This window comes from Scyliorhinus torazame, chromosome 10 (assembly GCF_047496885.1).
Source record: "Scyliorhinus torazame isolate Kashiwa2021f chromosome 10, sScyTor2.1, whole genome shotgun sequence".
Classification (NCBI taxonomy): Eukaryota; Metazoa; Chordata; class Chondrichthyes; order Carcharhiniformes; family Scyliorhinidae; genus Scyliorhinus; species Scyliorhinus torazame.
This window is the reverse complement of record NC_092716.1, coordinates 16,418,250-16,432,688: the sequence shown is the minus strand read 5'-3', so window position 1 is coordinate 16,432,688 and position 14,439 is coordinate 16,418,250. Positions and strand designations below refer to the sequence as shown.

General features: G+C 49.0%; 1 protein-coding gene across 1 annotated transcript in view; it reads left to right on the top strand.

The window, feature by feature from the left end:
- The window catches only part of adamts18 (ADAM metallopeptidase with thrombospondin type 1 motif, 18), a 301,723-nt gene that overhangs the window by 177,677 nt on the left and 109,607 nt on the right, over positions 1-14,439 (top strand). The window lies entirely within an intron of this gene.

Here is a 14,439-nt window from a genome sequence, read left to right as displayed (position 1 = left end):
TCTTCTTGAACATATATTAATAACCTATACCGTGGCATCCTTTCAAATTTTATGGATGACTGTTGCACGGAAGGATTGTGACCCATAAGGAGGACAGTGTAGAACTTCAAAAGGACATGATTTCAGGTTAGTGGGATGGGTGGACAAATGGCAGATTATATTTAATGTAAGGGCAGCACGGTAGCACAGTGGTTAGCATGGTTGTTTCAAAGCGCCAGGGTCCCAGGTTCAATTCCCGGCTTGGGTCACTGTTTGTGCGGAGTCTGCACTTTCTCCCCGTGTCTGCGTGGGTTTCCTCCGGGTGCTCCGGTTTCCTCCCACAGTCCAAAGATGTGCAGGTTAGGTGGATTTGCCATGCTAAATTGCCCTTAGTGTCCAAAAAGGTTAGGTGGGCTTATGGGGATAGGGTGGAGGTGTGAGGCTCAAGTGGAGTGCTGTTTCCAAGGGCCGGTGCAGACTCGATGGGCCCAATGGCCACCTTCTCATAGATTTCATAGAATTTACAGTGCAGAAGGAGGCCATTCGGCCCATCGAGTCTGCACCGGCTCTTGGAAAGAGCACCCTACCCAAGCCCACACTTCCACCCTATCCCCATAACCCAGTAACCCTACCCAACACTAAGGGCAATTTTGGACACTAAGGGCAATTTAGCATGGTGAATCCACCTAACCTGCACGTCTTTGGACTGTGGGAGGAAACCGGAGCATCCGGAGGAAACCCACGCAGACACGGGGAGAACGTGCAGACTCCGCACAGAGAGTGACCCAAGCCGGGAATCGAACCTGGGACCCTGGAGCTGTGAAGCAATTGTGCTAACCACTATGCTACCGTGCTGCCCTGCCCGTTCTGCACTGTAAATTCTATGTTCTATGTTCTAGAAGAGTGCGCATTGATTCATTTTGGTCGGAAACGTGCAGAGGGACAATATAAAATAAAGGGCGGAGTTCAGGAGCAGAGCGGCCTGGGTCTAGATGTACATAAATTATTGAAGATGGCAGGACAGTTTGCAAACAATCGTGGATCATCTTGGAATCCCTACAGTGTAGAAGGCGGCTATGTGGCCTGTCGAGTCTGCATCGGCTCTCCGAAAGGGCACTCTGCCCAGATCCCCTCCCCCGCTCACCCTGTCTTACCAACCCTGCACATCCCCGAACACCAAGGGACAATTTGGCATGGCCAATCCATGCAACCTGCACGTCTTTGGACTGTGGGAGGAAACCGGAGCATCCGGAGGAAACCCACGCAGACACGGGGAGAACGTGCAAACGCCACAAAGTCACCCAAGGCTGGGATCGAAACCGATTCTCCGGCGCAGTGATGCAGCAGTGCTAACCACTGTGTCATCATGCCGCCCAGTGCAGTTAATAAAGCAGACGGCATCCTGGGGGCTTTATCAGTCAGGGGCAGGGTACAAAAGCAAGAAAATTATGGTAAACTTGTATAAAACATTGGTCCAGTCTGTCCTGGAGTTGCGTCCAGTTCTGGAAGGATGTGAAGGCATCAGAGAGAGTACAGAAAAGATTCACAAGAATGCTTCTAGGGATGAGGAACTTCAGATATGTAGAAAGATTGGCGAAGTTGGGACTATCCTCATTGGAGAAGTGAATGTTTCTTTAAAAAATATGTTTATTAGAGTTTTTACGTAATAACCAACACAAACGAGAATTTAAAAATGCGCAAAATCACAAGCAAATATAAAAGTAATAAAAACTTAACACATAAATAACTTAAATACTAAAACTAAACTAACCCCCCACCCCCCCCCCCCCCCCGCCCCCCACCTCCCTCCCCCTCGAGCAGCTGATGCGGACCAGGGGCGACATTCTCCGACCCCCGCCGGGTCGGAGAATCGCCGGGGGCTGGCGGGAATCCCGCCCCCGCCGATTGCCGACGTCTCCGGCACCGGAGATTCGGCGGGGGCGGGAATCGCGCCGCGCCGGTTGGCGGGCTCCCCTGCTCGATTCTCCGGCCCGGATGGGCCGAAGTCCCGCTGATAAATTGCCTGTCCCGCCGGCGTAAATTAAATCACCTACCTTACCGGTGGGACAAGGTGGCGTGGGCGGGCTCCGGGGTCCTGGGGGGGGGGGGGGGCGCGGGGCGACCTGACCCCGGGGGGGGTGCCCCCACGGTGGCCTGGCCCGCGATCGGGGCCCACCGATCCGCGGGCGGGCCTGTGCCGTGGGGGCACTCTTTCCCTTCCGCCTCCGCCACGGTCTCCACCATGGCGGAGGTGGAAGAGACTCCCTCCACTGCGCATGCATGGGAAACTGTCAGCGGCCGCTGACGCTCCCGCGCATGCGCCGCCCGGAGATGTCATTTCCGCACCAGCTGGCGGGGCAACAAAGGCCGTTTCCGCCAGCTGGCGGGGCGGAAATTCCTCCGGCGTCGGCCTAGCCCCTCAATGTTGGGGCTCGGCCCCCAAAGATGCAGAGCCTTCCGCACCTTTGGGGCGGCGCGATGCCCGTCTGATTGGTGCCGTTTTGGGCGCCAGTCGGCGGACATCGTGCCGTTTCCGGAGAATTTCGCCCAAGATCCTTAAAAAGGGAAATAAAAGGTTGCAATCTTGAGCAGAACCTCTCCACTGACCCCCGAAGGTGAATTTGATTTTCTCAAAGTGCTAGCATTACACTACATCAGCCAACCAAGCAGAGGTGCTGGGCGGAATGGGAAGCCTCCAACCAAGCAATATTTGCCTCAGGGCTATCAGTGAGGCAAAGGCGGCAACATCCGCCTCTACCCCAGACTGAAACACCGGCTAATCCAACACCCCAAATCTGACCACCAGTGGTTTTGGGATCCAAATCCAAGTGAAGTAACCCTGACATGGTGCGAAAGAAGGAGGCCCAGAAGCCTCTGAGTTTGGGACAGGGCCTTTGGGTGTGGCTGGCCAGGCCAAAAGCACAGCGATCACATCTATCCTCAACATTTGGGAATAACCCACTTAGTCTTACTAGTCAAGTGCGTTCTGCGACGCACCTTACACTGAATTAGGCTCAACCGGGCGCATGAGGTTGTGGAGTTGACCCTGTGAAGGGCCTGCCTCCAAACCTCAGTGGTAAGTATGGGCTCAATTTACTCTCCCAATTAGCTCTCACCCCACTTAGGAAGGATCAGACAAGAGAATATGGCCATACAGATCCAAAATAGATCCTTCGGCAGGTTGAGCCAGAACAGAATCCTCTTCGGCAAGGAAGAAGGCGGCGCCAAAGGAAAGGAAGGAAAAGCCAGACGTGAGAAATAGCGAACTTGCAAATGACGATAAAGGCTGGAGTTGGGAAGCTAAAATTTATCAGCTAACTCTGTAAAACTGGCAAAGCTCCCCTCCATGAACCGTTCCCCAAAATGCTCCAGACTCTTCACTTTCCAAGATTTAAATCATAGAATCGTCATAGAATCCCTAGAGTGCAGAAGGAGGCCATTCGGCCCATCACTGACCCTCTGAAAGAACCCCCAAACTAGCCCTCCCTCCCCCACAACCCCATAACCTCACCTAACCATTGGACACAAAGGGACAATTTAGAATGGCCAATCCACATGAGCTGCACATCTTTGGACTGTGGGAGGAAACCGGAGCACCCAGAGGAACCCCACGCAGACGCGGGGAGAATGTGCAGACTCCGCACAGACAGTGACCCGAGGCTGGAATTGAACACGGGACCCTGGAGCTGTGAGGCAGCAGCGCTAACCACTGTGCCACTGTTAGTGGATCTTACCTCCCGTTGAGCCCTGAGAGGCTTCCGACTCCGTCGATGGCTTTCTGCTCAAACCTAACTTGGCTTTGTTTCCTCTGGGCATCTCAGCAGAGAGAGTGGTCACTTGATTGGCAATTTACAGAGAAGGAATGCCTCAACTGGAGGGTAGGAAGAATCTTTTAAGATCGTTTGTCTTGGCACCCGGGGAACATTCTATCTTGTCAGCCAAACTCCAACTTAGACTGGAGCTACTTCTTATTTGGGGTTCTCCAATTCAGCAGATCATCTTTAATCAGCAATGCTGAGCGAGGCTTCAAGACCCCTGCAAATATTGTTTGAAAGTAAAGTGATCGGAGTGACAAAATATTTGCTCAGCAATAAATTTCCATCTCTCTCCCTTACATTCTGACTCTCTCTCTCTCCTCAGTCTCTGTCTCTCCCCACCTCTCTCGCTCTCCCTGCCTTTGTCTCTCTCTCGCTCTTCCACTTGCCTCTCTCTCTTCCCCACCTCTCTCTCTCACCCACACCTCTCTCTCGCCCCCCCCACCTCTCTCTCTCCCCCACTTCTCTCTCTCACCCACCTCTCTCTCTCCTACCTCTCTCACTCTCTCTCACTTGCCTCTGGTGTCTCTCTTTACTGCTCTCTCAACCTCTGTTTGCGTGCGTTTCAATGTATCTCCATTTCTGAAACCTCTCTCTCTGGTGTGTGTGATGTACCATTAATCCACTGCTAGACGATGAGGGCGAAAAAACATCGGCTTTATTACACAAGACGGCTTTATTACACAAGAACTTGCCTGCCTGAGATCGCTGTAACAACTGAACGCTGCCCCCAGGCGGCCGGTCTATATACCGTCCGGGGGGGGGGGGGGTGGGGTGCGGAGCCAGAGGCGGAGCCCACCAGGGTTCCAGTACACTACATGGAAAAGGGATCATATTACAGTACTCTACAGACAACTTATTCTGGTGAATACATTCACCACATTCATCCCCTTTAAAAAAAATGAAGTCCAGCGGGGATGAAGTGGGGTCATCAAATGTTCAATCTGTCTGGAGGCCGGACTGTTCTATTAGACCTCCTCAGCCCTGGCGGTGCGGCGGGTGCTGCCGACGTGGTCGTTGACTCCGGGAGCGTGTCATCTGGAGCTTCGGTCCGGCGTGTCGGCGACGGTTAAGGAGCGGGGGTAGGCAGGGGGGTGGTGGTTAGTGGTAAGGGGGAGGTGGGTGGCAGCAGCGTGGGCTCGGGACAGTGCAGGAGCCCCGGGGGGCGTAAAGGATTGGTAGGCGGGGGGGGGGGTGGGTGTTGGCATGGGATCCAGCAGGGGCCAGGTCCCGGAGGGAGACCGTATCTTGCCGTACGTCTTGGTGCACGACGTAGGCGTATTGGGGGGTTGGCGTGCAGCAGCTGGACCCTCTCGACCAGGGGGTCGGTCTTATGGCTCCTCGTATGCTTCCGGAGAAGGACCGTTCCCAGAGTTCTCAGCCAGGATTTCGCAAGCCCAGGCCAGATGGTGGGGGGTGAATGTAATGCGACATGAATCCAAGGTCCCGTTTGTTCACCGAACAGAAACTTAGAGCGAAGTTCCGCACACGTGAGTACGGCCTCAACCGTGACCTTGGATTCATGTCACATCACATTCATCCCCCACCATCTGGCCTGGGCTTGCGAAATCCCACCAACTGTCCTGGATTGAGACAATTCACACCCCTTTAACCTGGGATTGCCCCTCTCTCTGGATCTGTAAAGACTTAATTACCTGCAAATGCTCGCTTTCAAAGCATTGTCTTGCATCTTTGACTTTGTCTATATATATGTTTCTGGAATCCACCTCTTCATTCACCTGAGGAAGGAGCAGTGATTTGAAACCAACCTGTCGGCCTTTAACCTGGTGTTGTAAGACTTCTTACTATTGTTCTCCAGTTTATTTAAGTAAATATCTGTCCACCCCGCTACGAGGCTAATCGACATATCAAAAGTCCTCAGTGCAGCTGAATCTCTATCAGTTTAATTTTATCCAACTTTTTCATCTTCATTTTATTCCAACTCCCTGGCAGGTTTATCGTCTTCCCTGAAAGACAGCACCTCCGACAGTGCAGCGCTGCCTCAGCGCTACACCGGGAGCATCAGGTTGGATTCTGTGCCTCAAGGCTCTGGAACAGAATGCGAACCTGTAACTCTCTGACTGAGCTACCATTGCTGCCAACGAGCTGCGGCTAACCAGCAAGTGAGACAGAGCCAATGGCCTGGTTTCACAAAGTTGCTGTGTCACTTACTGTCTTCCCCATGCTTTCTTTTTACTCTTCTCTGTTGGTGTATTCACACTCACCATTAGACTTTTTCACTGGCACACTTTCACTCAATTCTGCTGCTTTTGACATTTCAAACATTTCGTATTTTTACTTTGATGCTTTAGTCCAGAGCATGGGACCACTGGTGTCACACTGCCAAGTCCCCGCAATAGATGGCAAAAAAGCAGACTCCTTTCCCAACAGCACAATTGCAGAACAGAATTGATGTGTTAGGCAGGTCGGTTTGATGTGGACTGCACTTGATGCAGCGATGCGAGAAACATACCTCTAACACTGTAGAAGATCCAACACGGTTTAATTGAACGATAGAACTAACATACATATTTAACTGTGGGTTGACACTATACTGAACTGACTGGAGACCTTGTACTGGCCTGACCAGACTTACTAGCTACCGCATGGTGTTTGCACTTGCTAGCTCATGGACTCTGACTGTCTCAGTGGCTGGGACCCGGGAGAGCGGGAAACCTAGTGCCCTCTGGCTTTATAGTAGTTGTGTCCTGTCTGGTGATTGGCTGCACTGTGCTGTGTGCTTACTGGTCATCCTGTGTGTCAATCACTGCCTGTCTGCACTTCATTATATACATGCGTGGATATTATGACAAGAATAAGAGGAGGCGCCACGGTGGCACAGTGGTTAGCACTGCTGCATCACAGCGCCAGGGACCCGGGTTCAATTTCAGCCTTGGGTGGCTGATGTTTGCACGTTCTCCTTGTGTCTGCGTGGGTTTCCTCCGGGTGCTCCGGTTTCCTCCCACAGTCCAAAGATGTGCAGGTTAGGTGGATTGGTCATGATAAATTTCCCCTAAGTGTCATGATCAATGCGTGGAGATACGGAGATGGAGCAGGATCGGTGCATACTTGATGGGCCGAATAGCCTCATCCTGCACTGTAAGTTTTCTGTGGGAATATTGCAAGTGCTATAACTTTGCACGTACACACACTACTTTCAAACAGTCTGAACTCAGTGAGCACAAGTCTAAAAGAACAACTTGTCTCTTGTTTATTCCGGAGGAGGCTGTTGTTGGTCAGTCATTCTGTGCAGCTGGTTATAAATTCGCAGGAATGTCTTTCTGCCTTTCTCCTGTGCCCACCACTTTCCTGCCTAACAGTACCCCCATTTCAATATTGAACAGCAATGGAAGTTTGAAAACGAATTAGATCAGTGAGGTTTCAAAATGTAATTTAAAAAAAATGAATTGTGAAAAATTATCGCTGTAATATCCTGCAACCCTCTGAAAATTCTGCATTCCTACAACTCTGGCGTCTGGTGCACCCTCAATTTCTTTCCCTCACTATTTGCGAAAGCGTCTTCAGCTATCATGGCCCTGAGCTCTGGAACTTCCTCCCCAAACGTCTCCACCTCTCTACCTTCCCTCATTTACAAAACCCCTGAAAGCCTTGATTAAGCTTAATTCCTACCCTCCCGTCCCCTCCTTTGGCTCAATGTTAATTTTGTTTTATATCATTATACTGCCATGAAGTACCTTGGGATGTCTTATTTTGTTTAAGGTGCTATCTGCATTGGTTTTATGAAATATGCTCCACAGATGCAAGATGATTATCTTGAAGAATTTTGCTAATCTTGCAGGCTTTCTATGGGCAGCACGGTCGCACAATGGTTAGCTTCACAGCAGCAGGTTAGATCCCCACCTTGGGTCACTGTCCGTGCGGAGTCTGCACGTATGTCCTCCCCGTGTCTGCTTGGGTTTCCTCCGGGTGCTCCGGTTTCCTCCCACAAATCCCGAAAATCTTGCTGTGAGGTAAATTGGACATTCTGAACTCTCCTTTAGTGAATCCAAGCAGGCGTCGGAATGTGGCGACTGGGGGATTTTCACAGTAACTTCATTGCAGTGTTAATGTAAGCCTGCCTGTGACAATAATAAGGATTATTATTATTATTTTTATTTTACTATAACTTTGATCAGCAAAATGTGACTCCTTGCAGTGTTCCCACTTTCTCCCAGGCACAATGTCATTTTTTGGGGAAGTGGGAAAGCTTGTTAATGTCTGAATCCAGAAGGAAGTTATAATTTTAGGTACAGAGAAGAATTGTAATTCCAAGTCCAATAGCACTGGGAAATGAGGGCTACCTTGAAAAGGGCTGGGAAATGGACTCATTTAATCGCTCGACAGAGCTTTTGGCTAAGATCAAATCTCGGATCAAGGGTGAAATCAGGTGTAATACCTGTTCTTGTCAGTGTGGATCTAGTATGTCTCTTTTACTGAGATGTGGAGGTGCTGACGTTGGACTGGGGTGAGCACAGTAAGAAGTCTTACAACACCAGGTTAAAGTCCAACATGTTTGTTTCAAACACTAGCATTCACCTGAGGAAGGAGCAGTGCTCCGAAAGCTAGTGATTTGAATGCAGCAGGGGCATGGGAACCTGGATTGTAGTTTTAGGGTAAGGGAGAATGAGAGTATAGAGGTCAGGAGCACAGATTTGACGTCGCAGGAGGGGGCCAGCGTTCAGGTAGGTGGTTTGAAGTGTGTCTACTTCAATGCCAGGAGTATACGAAACAAGGTAGGGGAACTGGCAGCGTGGGTTGGTACCTGGGACTTCGATGTTGTGGCCATTTCGGAGACATGGATAGAGCAGGGACAGGAATGGATGTTGCAGGTTCCGGGGTTTAGGTGTTTTAGTAAGCTCAGAGAAGGAGGCAAAAGAGGGGGAGGTGTGGCGCTGCTAGTCAAGAGCAGTATTACGGTGGCGGAGAGGATGCTAGATGGGGACTCTTCTTCCGAGGTAGTATTGGCTGAAGTTAGAAACAGGAAAGGAGAGGTCACCCTGTTGGGAGTTTTTTATAGGCCTCCTAATAGTTCTAGGGATGTAGAGGAAAGGATGGCGAAGATGATTCTGGATATGAGCGAAAGTAACAGGGTAGTTATTATGGGAGACTTTAACTTTCCAAATATTGACTGGAAAATATATAGTTCGAGTACAATAGATGGGTCGTTTTTTGTACAGTGTGTGCAGGAGGGTTTCCTGAAACAATATGTTGACAGGCCAACAAGAGGCGAGGCCACGTTGGATTTGGTTTTGGGTAATGAACCAGGCCAGGTGTTGGATTTGGAGGTAGGAGAGCACTTTGGGGACAGTGACCACAATTCGGTGACGTTTACGTTAATGATGGAAAGGGATAAGTATACACCGCAGGGCAAGAGTTATAGCTGGGGGAAGGGCAATTATGATGCCATTAGACGTGACTTGGGGGGGATAAGGTGGAGAAGTAGGCTGCAAGTGTTGGGCACACTGGATAAGTGGGGCTTGTTCAAGGATCAGCTACTGCGTGTTCTTGATAAGTATGTACCGGTCAGACAGGGAGGAAGGCGTCGAGCGAGGGAACCGTGGTTTACCAGGGAAGTGGAATCTCTTGTTAAGAGGAAGAAGAAGGCCTATGTGAAGATGAAGTGTGAAGTTTCGGTTGGGGCGATGGATAGTTACAAGGTCGCGAGGAAGGATCTAAAGAGAGAGCTAAGACGAGCAAGGAGGGGACATGAGAAGTATTTGGCAGGAAGGATCAAGGAAAACCCAAAAGCTTTCTATAGGTATGTCAGGAATAAGCGAATGACTAGGGAAAGAGTAGGACCAGTCAAGGACAGGGATGGGAAATTGTGTGTGGAGTCTGAAGAGATAGGCGAGATACTAAATGAATATTTTTCGTCAGTATTCACTCAGGAAAAAGATAATGTTGTGGAGGAGAATGCTGAGCCCCAGGCTAATAGAATAGATGGCATTGAGGTACGTAGGGAAGAGGTGTTGGCAATTCTGGACAGGCTGAAAATAGATAAGTCCCCGGGACCTGATGGGATTTATCCTAGGATTCTATGGGAGGCCAGGGAAGAGATTGCTGGACCTTTGGCTTTGATTTTTATGTCATCATTGGCTACAGGAATAGTGCCAGAGGACTGGAGGACAGCAAATGTGGTCCCTTTGTTCAAAAAGGGGAGCAGAGACAACCCCGGCAACTATAGACCGGTGAGCCTCATGTCTGTAGTGGGTAAAGTCTTGGAGGGGATTATAAGGGACAAGATTTATAATCATCTAGATAGGAATAATATGATCAGGGATAGTCAGCATGGCTTTGTGAAGGGTAGGTCATGACTCACAAACCTTATTGAGTTCTTTGAGAAGGTGACTGAACAGGTAGACGAGGGTAGAGCAGTTGATGTGGTGTATATGGATTTCAGCAAAGCGTTTGATAAGGTTCCCCACGGTAGGCTATTGCAAAAAATACGGAGGCTGGGGATTGAGGGTGATTTAGAGATGTGGATCAGAAATTGGCTAGCTGAAAGAAGACAGAGGGTGGTGGTTGATGGGAAATGTTCAGAATGGAGTACAGTCACAAGTGGAGTACCACAAGGATCTGTTCTGGGACCGTTGCTGTTTGTCATTTTTATCAATGACCTAGAGGAAGGCACAGAAGGGTGGGTGAGTAAATTTGCAGACGATACTAAAGTCGGTGGTGTTGTCGATAGTGTGGAAGGATGTAGCAGGTTACAGAGGGATATAGATAAGCTGCAGAGCTGGGCTGAGAGGTGGCAAATGGAGTTTAATGTAGAGAAGTGTGAGGTGATTCACTTTGGAAGGAATAACAGGAATGCGGAATATTTGGCTAATGGTAAAGTTCTTGAAAGTGTGGCTGAGCAGAGGGATCTAGGTGTCCATGTACATAGATCCCTGAAAGTTGCCACCCAGGTTGATAGGGTTGTGAAGAAGGCCTATGGAGTGTTGGCCTTTATTGGTAGAGGGATTGAGTTCCGGAGTCGGGAGGTCATGTTGCAGCTGTACAGAACTCTGGTCCGGCCGCATTTGGAGTATTGCGTACAGTTCTGGTCACCGCATTATAGGAAGGACGTGGAGGCTTTGGAGCGGGTGCAGAGGAGATTTACCAGGATGTTGCCTGGTATGGAGGGAAAATCTTATGAGGAAAGGCTGGCAGACTTGAGGTTGTTTTCGTTGGAGAGAAGAAGGTTAAGAGGAGACTTAATAGAGGCATACAAAATGATCAGGGGGTTGGATAGGGTGGACAGTGAGAGCCTTCTCCCGCGGATGGATATGGCTGGCACGAGGGGACATAACTTTAAACTGAGGGGTAATAGATATAGGACAGAGGTCAGAGGTAGGTTCTTTACGCAAAGAGTAGTGAGGCCGTGGAATGCCCTACCTGCTACAGTAGTGAACTCGCCAACATTGAGGGCATTTAAAAGTTTATTGGATAAACATATGGATGATAATGGCATAGTGTAGGTTAGATGGCTTTTGTTTCGGTGCAACATCGTGGGCCGAAGGGCCTGTACTGCGCTGTATTGTTCTATGTTCTATGTTCTATGAAACAAACCTGTTGGACTTTATCCTGGTGTTGTAAGACTTCTGACTCTTTTACTGGGGACCATGAATTGGATTCAATTTGATTTTGTTTTTGGTGCAAGCAAGGAGATGGATGAAGGGCTTGCCCCATCCATTCTGCACACTGTCTTTGTAGTTCTGAGAAAAAGAGATAGGAAGTCGACTCAATGGGCTGAATGGCCTCCCCCCATGCTATTAGCACTCTTATGACGTGAAGGAGACATTTTCTACTGACAGGAAACAGACATAGAGCAAATGGGCAAATGAATTGATTGAATCCGTGTGTCAACTGGTATTTTCACAACTCTCCTCGTCTGAAATCAGTGAGACCTGACTTCACAGGCCCCTTCACCATCGGACTGCTTGCCAAAGTGGCCACTTTTCCTTGTCTAGCTCAGCCACCAGGGGTAGCCAATACACAACCTGCTCACAAATTGCACTGCCAACGTGCTGGGCTGCACTCATGTCTCAGTGCCAGAAGATTTGGGGTTCGAGTCTTGAGTGGGAAAATACTTTTGGCGCTCAGTTCAGTACTGAGGGAACGCTGCACTGGTGGAGAGTGCTATCTTAGAGTGAAAGGCCCAGTCGGCCCTGCAATTTGGACAGAAAAGACCATCTCCTAATGCTATTTCAGAAGAAGTGGAGGGAGTTCTCAATGGTAGCCTGGCCAATAATTATTTCTCGGTTGCCATCACTTGAAAGACAGATTATCACACTACTGGTTGTGGGTAATTGCTGTGAATGTTACCTACATAACAAAACGTGATGGCATCCCAAAAAAGCATTTATTGGCTGTCAAACACTTTGCGATGTCCTCAGGCTGTGAAAGGGATCTTCCCAACATTGGTCAAGAGCGTGCTGAATTCTGTTTTTCTCTTGTTCCTGTTCTCCACCCATCCTCTCCATTTTGAGTTTAAAAAAAAAATTATTATTTTTTTCCCTCAATTAAGGGGCAATTTAGCGTGGCCAATTCACCTACCCCGCACATCTTTTTGGGCTGTGGGCGTTAGGCCCACGCAGACACGGGGAGAACGTGCAAACTCCCCGCAGGCGGTGCTCATTTTGAGCTTTGAGCCCTGACCACAGAAGCCCATTTGCTGCCTTGGCTGAGATGAGTTAACACTGATGGGCCGAATGGCCTCCTTCTGCACTGTATGTTCTATGTTCTATGCACATGGCATTAATCAAACCTGGGATCTGCTGGTGATCCCTTTCCGGGGTCAGCAACCAGGAGGCGGATTTACTTAACAAATTAGATTCTTTCGGATGAAGTCTGCTCTTGCAGGAACGCGAGCGCAGAGCTGTCATTTTTATGATCAGATTGCAAAACTGGAGAGGGAGCAGCTATGAGTTCTATGGATTGAATTGCTTGAGAATGAATGCATGAGCAGTAGCTGTATTTTTTGGTTTTCATATATTTATTATAAAGCGATGATGAAAACGGGTGCCTGCACATATCTTTGGATTCATCCTGGAGTAGCGCGGCATGCCAATATGCTCAATCTCTCTCTTGTAGCCTTTCTGACGGTTAGTCCTTGTGTTTGAGAGGTGGGAGGCTTTGGCTTCCTGCACAGCTGTGTTCGGACAGCTGGAAGCCTGCCAACATCGTAACAATAAAATCTGTTCAGTCAAAACCTTAGGGAATGATTTAAGGTTTGCTCCTGGGGAGACTGGGTGCTGTGTGAGAGAAGCTTTAATAAGTCATGTATTTTGGGAATACTCCTTTGTCAAGGAGAAATTCCAAGTGGATTCTGTAAGAAATCAACGTCTGCGTTGTCAGATGCTCACGATTTTACTTAGATGTCACATTGGGAAGGCATCCTCCAACACACACCAAGCCATTTCCTATTCTTCTTAGTCCTCTCCGCACAGGCGAAAGTTGCCCGTGAATCCAGCTCTGTTTGGCTGTGGCTCCTGTCGAACATGTGCGTTTACTGCCATCAGCCAAAAAGCAAGGACTTGCATTTATAGAGTGATGTACACAGCTTCAGGATGTCTCCACAGCCAAGGAAGAACTTCTGAAATGCAGCTGGTGTTGTAATCATAGGGTCCCTCCAGTGCAGAAGCGAGCCATTCGGCCCATCGGATCTGCACCCACGCCCCAAAAGAGCACCCTTACCAATGTCTACTACCGCTGCCCCACCCCCATAATCTGATGTGCACATCCTTGGACACTGAGGGGCAATTTAGCATGACCAATCCGCCTAACCTGTGCAAGTTTGTTGAGGAGAAATTTTATAGAGGTGTTCAAAATCATCAAGTGTTTCGATAGAGGAAATGAAGGATATTTGTGTCCTGTGGCAGAAATGTTGGTAACCAGAGGACACAGAATCAAGGTCAAAATCAAGGTAAAGAAACCCGTGGTTGCATGAGGATAGAGTATTTTTATCGTGGTTGTTCCGGAATTCACCGCCTGAATGGGTGGTGGAAGCAGATGAAACAGTATCATTTAAAATGGATTAAAGAAATACTTGAAGGAAAAATCTTACAGTGGTCTGGGGAAAGAGGGAATAATTGGGATTAGCAGGGTAACTCTACCAAGATAATAGGCTTCTTCTCGGCTGCGTGGCTCTGTGATTCTGACAAAGTAGCCATTTTGCACTCAGCAAGGTCACACAAACAACAGGGTTGACAAGGTGGGTCTTTTTTTAGTGATTTTGGGTGAGTAGTAAGTATTGGCAAAGGTGCTGGGGAGAAATCGGCAGTTCTTCATTCATCTCTGCCTGGATCATTTCTCCCATCAAAGAGGGCCATTGGGCTGTGGCTTGGCATTTCAACAGCAAGATAGCGCCTCTGACAGTGCAGCAAACCCTCAGCTCTGAACTGGAGTGTCCCTGGATTGGAGCCTGGACCCACAAACCTCTGACTCAAGAGGCACACACGTTACCAACTGAGACAGGAAAAAGCTGGCAAAAATGAAAGGACCAGGCTTTGCGCATTATCTAGTTTCCCATATGAAAAGATAGTCCTTTGGACGAGGGGCAGAATGGCCTGGGACTGGGGGTGACACAGCCCACCAGGGTGGGGGTGGAGAATCGACAACGTTAAAGAGAACACAAAATTAAATATTAACGGCTGTGGATATT